At 34.5% G+C, this 7,156-nt stretch overlaps 1 long non-coding RNA gene across 1 annotated transcript; it reads right to left on the reverse strand.

Annotated features, from left to right (window-relative positions):
* Positions 1-1,783: 1,783 nt before the first annotated feature.
* On the reverse strand, positions 1,784-6,280 carry LOC149431136 (uncharacterized). The gene is made up of 2 exons (XR_016309372.1): positions 5,862-6,280; positions 1,784-2,063 (listed from the first exon to the last, which is right to left on the reverse strand). It is a non-coding gene; the product is annotated as an uncharacterized LOC149431136 (long non-coding RNA).
* Between the last annotated feature and the right edge of the window lie 876 nt (positions 6,281-7,156).

Genomic DNA, 7,156 nt, shown 5'->3' on the forward strand with positions numbered 1-7,156 from the left:
TGTCAGAGAACTGTCAGAAATAGCGGAGCTCACTGCAGGGACACTTTTGCCGGCTGATCGGGAAATATTCGATTCACGCACCCGAAGTAGGCAAAATTTCGGATTTGACGCGAATCGAATATTTCCTGAAATTCGACTCGAATTCCGGTTCGCCTGGTTCGATTCGCTCATCTCTATTAAAAACAAATGGAGAGCTAACAAATTGAAGATATTTTCCCAATTCCAACGCTGTGACTGCTGAATGATGTTTCTTTTTTGAGCGGCAGGAGCGGCGTCCTCTGGCTGGTATTCTGACCTTCATCCAAGCTGTGTGTTGGATTTTTAGACACATATAATACTTCTTCTAGTGTCTTGAGGCGATTATGAATGAAAGAGCCATTGAAATAAAAAATGAGGTTTGATTTTATTCTATCACACAATGGTGTCAAATAAACAATGTAAAGCGTATTATGAACAGTTCCATGTAGATTAAACTACTGTAAAAATGACAAGCAAACGTTTAAAACAAAGTCACCATTATCTGTCATGGCTGTTCTGTCCTTGCCATGTGCAATACTCCATGCTGTCCTTCTCAATGACTGTGAAGAAGGAGAAGCCGGATGTGACTATATTGTAGCCGGAAGTGATCTCAGTATGCACCTGTTGCAGCTTCTCAGACGTGTGTATGCAATAGTCATGTAGCGTGTAAGTGTGTGTGTGTGTGAGAGAGTGTCCCTCTGTCCGTTCTCCAATGGTCTTTTATGAGGCAAATGTACGTCATAGTTAGTGATCTTAATACCTTCTATGGAAAGTATTACTGCTTAGCAAAGCCATTTCATATAAGGAAAGGATGCTATACATATGATGTTTGATGGACAGGAACATATGTATGCTGATGTACCAATATTATAAGCTAATGACGTAAATGTATCAATGTTAGAAACGTATACTAAATATACACAAATACCATTAAAATACGTAATGTAATAGTAAGTCACTTCTAATAACCTTGACATAACTACCAAATACTTTTATGCCTAAATATATCTAAATATAGTCTACTCAACTTTCAACTGGTATATACTATTTCAGCTTAACTTGTATATCTTTTGGTCTCAGCTATAATTGAAGAATAGTAAATACTACCATTTGTCAAAGACCACTTACACATATTAATATTAATTATGACTAATCATAAAAACCAAATATTTTGCAAGCTTGCCATCAATATAAGTGCCGAATCATAATTTAGATTTAACATGTCCCCCTTATTATGATTAGTTCAGAATTAATGCTTAATCAATGCACACTTCATTCATGTCCCATACACACCGTCTTATACCAAATGATCGTATATATTCCTCATAACTGGACCAATCAAAAATAACTTTCCTTCAAAACTCTATACCTTATCTCAGTTTCTCTTCCTAAAAATTCTTAATCATAATGTTAATTGATATATGATAATATAGTAATAATAATAATAATAATAATTAATAATAATTAAATGATGTAATAATAATTAATGTATTATATTTTCATATTTGTATAATATTTTAAGGCTCCGGAAATATACTTTCCATTCTAAATTGTGTCATAAGTTTCTATTATTCCTATAAGAGTAATATGTTTCTTGTATCTTTTAACAAAAGATATTCTAATAACTGGAATAACTCTATGAAGTTTTAACCAAAAAATATTCCGTATATGAATATGTAAAAAATAAAAAATAATAATAATAATAATAATATTATCCCAATATGGATGTAAGTATCGGAATAAAAGGATCATTAAAATGTATATGTGACCTATAACAATATTTTCAATAATAAATTGTTTTATCACTAATAAATAGATTTCCTCTTGATGAATCTTTTCTTCATGCAATGTCTATACAATATCTTCTTTAAGTTCTGTAAAGTAGAAACATTTTTGTTGAACGCGATAAATCAGTCACAAGTGTGAAGTATTGAGCTCTTGTTCAATCTTCTGCCCATATGAAGATCTCTTCTTTAACGTCCAAATTCCTTAAAGTTGGCTTGTAGGAGATTGTTACGCTTCATATTTGATTTTAGATGTCATTTCTGTAAAGAAATGCAGTATCATTACTTTGGCACAAACATTGCATTATTCTTGCACCTATTTCAACAAATATGAAAGATTATGGAACAATCAGTGTATGAGTTTGAAACACATATTGTGAAGTATCATTACTTCCTATTTCCTTTTACAGAAAACTTCTATATATCAATCAAAATACTGTCCTAATCCTGTCTAAAATTACCGAAACTAGAATACAAAAGTAGTGTGAAATTTAGGTATGACATGACGCAATATTTCATCATAGGTCATGACCGCAAAACCCTGTTTTACTAAACAAAGAAAGGTTTTGTATCACCCCAGAGATGACAAAGGTTTATGCCTTTGTTCTCATCCCTATAATATTAGAAATATGCGTAACTGTTTTCTGTGCTGATGTCATTATTCTGGTGTTAGAGTGTTCTTCAGTAATACATGTGTTGCTGTGAATGTGAGGTAGAGACTTGTCTGATACAGCTGTACCTATCACAATGTGTTTGGCTAACAGTGCTCTTATCCACTGAGGATACCTTTCACGACATTCTCTGAATGTATCTTCCTCAAGAATTCTTTTTAGTGAACTGTCAGGAGACTGTAATATGATACTATGTGACTTTACTGTGCTTTGTGAAGCTTTGATTGCATAAAAGAAACTCAACAGTTGTTGTGCCTCTGATGTCAAAGTTCTTTCCAATGGTGATAAATTTCTGGAGAAGTAACTAATTAGTCTCTCATTACCTTCTTTTAATTGAGACAAAGTTACTGAAATTGCATTATCAGATACTTGAGTTTTCACAACAAAAGGAGCATTGGAACAAACCTCAATTGTACCTAATGTTGGCGCGTTCTGCAAATCCTTTTTCAACACTTTTAAAGCATAATTCTCATTTGGACCCCATTGGTCAACTAAGTTATTTTTACTCTTCAAAAGATGATATAATGGCTTAACTTTCTCTGCAAAACCATGTATAAACTCTTTACAATGATTTATGTTTTTCAAAAATTGTTGCAATGCTTTATGTGTTGTAGGAACCGGAAAGGCAGTGATTGCTCTGACTGTTTCATGTAATAATTGTCTCTTTCCTTGACTAATGTGCATGTGAAAGCATTTCACCTGACTTTTCATCAACTGAACTCTTTCCGGGTTTAATTTTAGGCTTGCATCCTGTAACAACATAAATAACTCAGACAAAAGAGTAATATGTTCGTTAACATTCTGCGTACTCAGCATAATTGTATTTACATGCTGAAAAATGCATTCTGGCCTTGAAAATTGTGATAGATATTTTGCTATGGATTCATGGACTACACCATCACTGATGTCTAAACCAGCTACTAATCGAGTGAATGCATAGGTCTCTTTCTGAAACTTAAAAGCTAACTTGTACTGACAACTTTTAGCTATGGGGATCGAAAAATGACTGTTATCGATTTCCAAAACAGAAAACACTTTGGATTCGGCCTTTAAATGTAACTTGATATTAGAATGATCAGGAACAACTGCTTTGTTATTTGTAATATGTTTATTCAGTGTCCTGAAATCAACTGACAAAGAATATGAATTGTCAGCATTTTTGATAGGCCAAATACAGTTATTTACTACTGATTGTGTTTTCTTTAAAATGCCAAGTTGTACAAACTCTTGAATAATGGCAGAAAGTGGTCCTATTGATTCTCGTGGTAATTCATATTGATTAAGTGGTATGGGATCTTTTCCCTCAATATTCAATTCTGTATCTTTCAATGTTCCTATGTCATTTTTAAACTTTGACCACAAACTTGGAAAACGTTGTACCAATTCTTGTAAAGCACAATTACCATCAGTATCAGGCCATTTTTGTGCTGTAGACATTTTAGAGTTGAAACCAACATCACTGTATATAGAAGGATCCATTAACATTGATTTGGGCCTAGAAGGATTCCTCCAAATAACTTTGGTCATAATATCAATAATCCACTTTTGCTTATTGATAAAATCAATGCCAAGAATATTCTCGGTGGCATTACTATACCAAATATCAATGTTAGTTTTCACTAGCCCAGGTATTTCAAATGTTACATTAGGCACCTGTCTAGCAGTGGAATGACCTGTATTATTAAAACCTTTTATTTTACACATGGGTGAATTTGGTTTCACAGGTATGTTTTCTCTGGTCAGATTAATCTCAGATCCGCTGTCAATTAGGAATTTGATCTTTTTACCATTTAGGAATCCATGTATAAAAGGCCTTCCATTGTCACCCAATACAATTGGAGCGACAAATTCTAACGATATCGGGGATGAATGTGGACGTGATTCTATTTTTGGAACTGGTAATAAACCATTTCTGTCAGTGACAGCCCTTCTCACCATGTTGTCAGAACAGTTGTTTCTATTCAAAGTATGAATTTGTTTAACTGTTGAAGCATAAAGCAATTCAGTTAAATTTTTATCATTAGACAACACAGCAGGTTGCACAAAAGCTGCTTTTTCACTTTTTATTTCCAGTTTCTTTATTTGTGAGTCAAATTTAAACTTCCAACAATGGCGTCTGATATGACCTTGTTTATGACAGTGAAAACATGTGGTATCCTCATTATGGCTCACTTGCTTGCATCTGTCGTTGTCATTCTTACTGGGACCTGTAGTTTCTGGCATAACTGTAGTCTGACTGTTTTTGTCACTTTGAAGCGCAGCTACCTCATAAGTGATATTGCTATTTTTCAATGTTCTCCGGATTCTATCAATGAAACTTACTATATCATTCAAATTTTGTTTTTCCTCTGCTATGACAATGGTTACTGGGTCTAAATACGTGAATTTCTTTACAAAAGCTTTGATCATAGCTGAGTCTTCCTCATTTTCTACTCCAAATATAATTTTATATGCTTTGGAAAACTTATTTTTAAATTCAAAAGGGTCTTCGTCAGCAGTAGTCTGAAGTAAGTCTAGCATTTCTACAGAAGGTTCGTCTTCACCTGTTGAACATAACAAAAATTGTCGCAGTCTGTCTGTCGCGTCATTATGTTTTTTCTGATCTTTATCGTTAACAACAGAATTTTTAATGCGAGACATAAATTTAATTGATAGCCACATCGGAAATAAATAATTTATGTCATGATCTGAAATCTGATGGCATTTGACATGCATTTCATATATTTCCATGTTGCTGTAGATATCTTTATCTGGATCATAAGCAGGGATGTCTTTTAAAACTTTCATTAATTGATTATGTATTTGCAACTTAAGTTTTGCAGTTTTACATAACAATTCTTTATGTTTAATTTGTGTTTCGTCATCGGAGTCAATATCTGAACTTTCAGAGATATCGGACAGCCGTGGCTCTGATTTTGAATCACTCTGTTTGTCATCTGTGTTTATCATGGCAACCTGTTTACTGTCATTCTGCAGTCTTAACAAAAGATTTGTCTTTAAGTCAATTTGTTCCTCAAGATTCTCTACGTAATTACAAAAAATGTCACAGTTTGGGCAACTAGGAGCATCTTGAGACAAATTTTCATGCTTTTCTGTATTCTGTACAGTGTTACATTCTGTCTGTTTTAATGTACAAGCTTTTTTAACAGGTAAATCAACATTCAAAATCATTTTGTTGAATATTCTTACTAAATTTAAGATGTTAGATATCTTCTTACGCTGTCTGTGCACAGTAAATCTAGATTTATCTATCTGAATATTGGCCTGTAAACATTCGTTATACATATAGTGCCATAGCTGACTGTCTTCAGGATATAAAGAAACATCTTTAAATTCTAACTTGCTTTCATTAACTAAGTCATCAATAAATTCCATAATTGTTACTCACCGTAATCAGAAGATTTTCTCGTTTGACCCGGCTCAGTCACTGGAATTCTCGTCCACGTCTGTTTAATCGCCTGTTCTGCTAGGTTCTTTGCACCGTGTTTTTTCCAAGACTTGACAATCACAGAATCGTGCGTTTTCCCCCTTAGCGAGGCATGGGAAAACTCGGCGGTGGCTGGCTCACCAAAATGTTGGATTTTTAGACACATATAATACTTCTTCTAGTGTCTTGAGGCGATTATGAATGAAAGAGCCATTGAAATAAAAAATGAGGTGTGATTTTATTCTATCACACAATGGTGTCAAATAAACAATGTAAAGCGTATTATGAACAGTTCCATGTAGATTAAACTAATGTAAAAATGACAAGCAAACGTTTAAAACAAAGTCACCATTATCTGTCATGGCTGTTCTGTCCTTGCCATGTGCAATACTCCATGCTGTCCTTCTCAATGACTTTGTGAAGAAGGAGAAGCCGGATGTGACTATATTGTAGCCGGAAGTGATCTCAGTATGCACCTGTTGCAGCTTCTCAGACGTGTGTATGCAATAGTCATGTAGCGTGTAAGTGTGTGTGTGTGTGAGAGAGTGTCCCTCTGTCCGTTCTCCGATGGTCTTTTATGAGGCAAATGTACGTCATAGTTAGTGATCTTAATACCTTCTATGGAAAGTATTACTGCTTAGCAAAGCCATTTCATATAAGGAAAGGATGCTATACATATGATGTTTGATGGACAGGAACATATGTATGCTGATGTACCAATATTATAAGCTAATGACGTAAATGTATCAATGTTAGAAACGTATACTAAATATACACAAATACCATTAAAATACGTAATGTAATAGTAAGTCACTTCTAATAACCTTGACATAACTACTAGAGATGAGCGAATCGAACCAGGCGAACCGGAATTCGAGTCGAATTTCAGGAAATATTCGATTCGCGTCGAATCCGAAATTTTGCCTACTTCGGGTGCGCGAATCGAACATTTCCCGATCAGCCGGCAAAAGTGTCCCTGCAGTGAGCTCCGCTATTTCTGACAGTTCTCTGACAGAAGGAACACATGTTTAGCGGTTGAAACATTGTATCTATTAGTTTCCATTTAGGATACAGATGTTTCAACCGCTGTACATGTGAAGAAGCTGTCAGAGAACTGTCAGAAATAGAGGAACTCTGCACATACACTTTTTGCCGGTTTGGAATTCTTCTTCTTTTCATCCTACTTCTTCTTCTTCTTCTTCTTCTTCTTCTTCATCCTTATCCTCATCCTCTTCTTCTGAGGATGAAGAAGAAGA

This window comes from Staurois parvus, unplaced genomic scaffold (genome assembly GCF_062004578.1).
Source record: "Staurois parvus isolate SC_StPar_1 unplaced genomic scaffold, SC_StPar_1.0 ptg002391l, whole genome shotgun sequence".
Taxonomy (NCBI): domain Eukaryota; kingdom Metazoa; phylum Chordata; class Amphibia; order Anura; family Ranidae; genus Staurois; species Staurois parvus.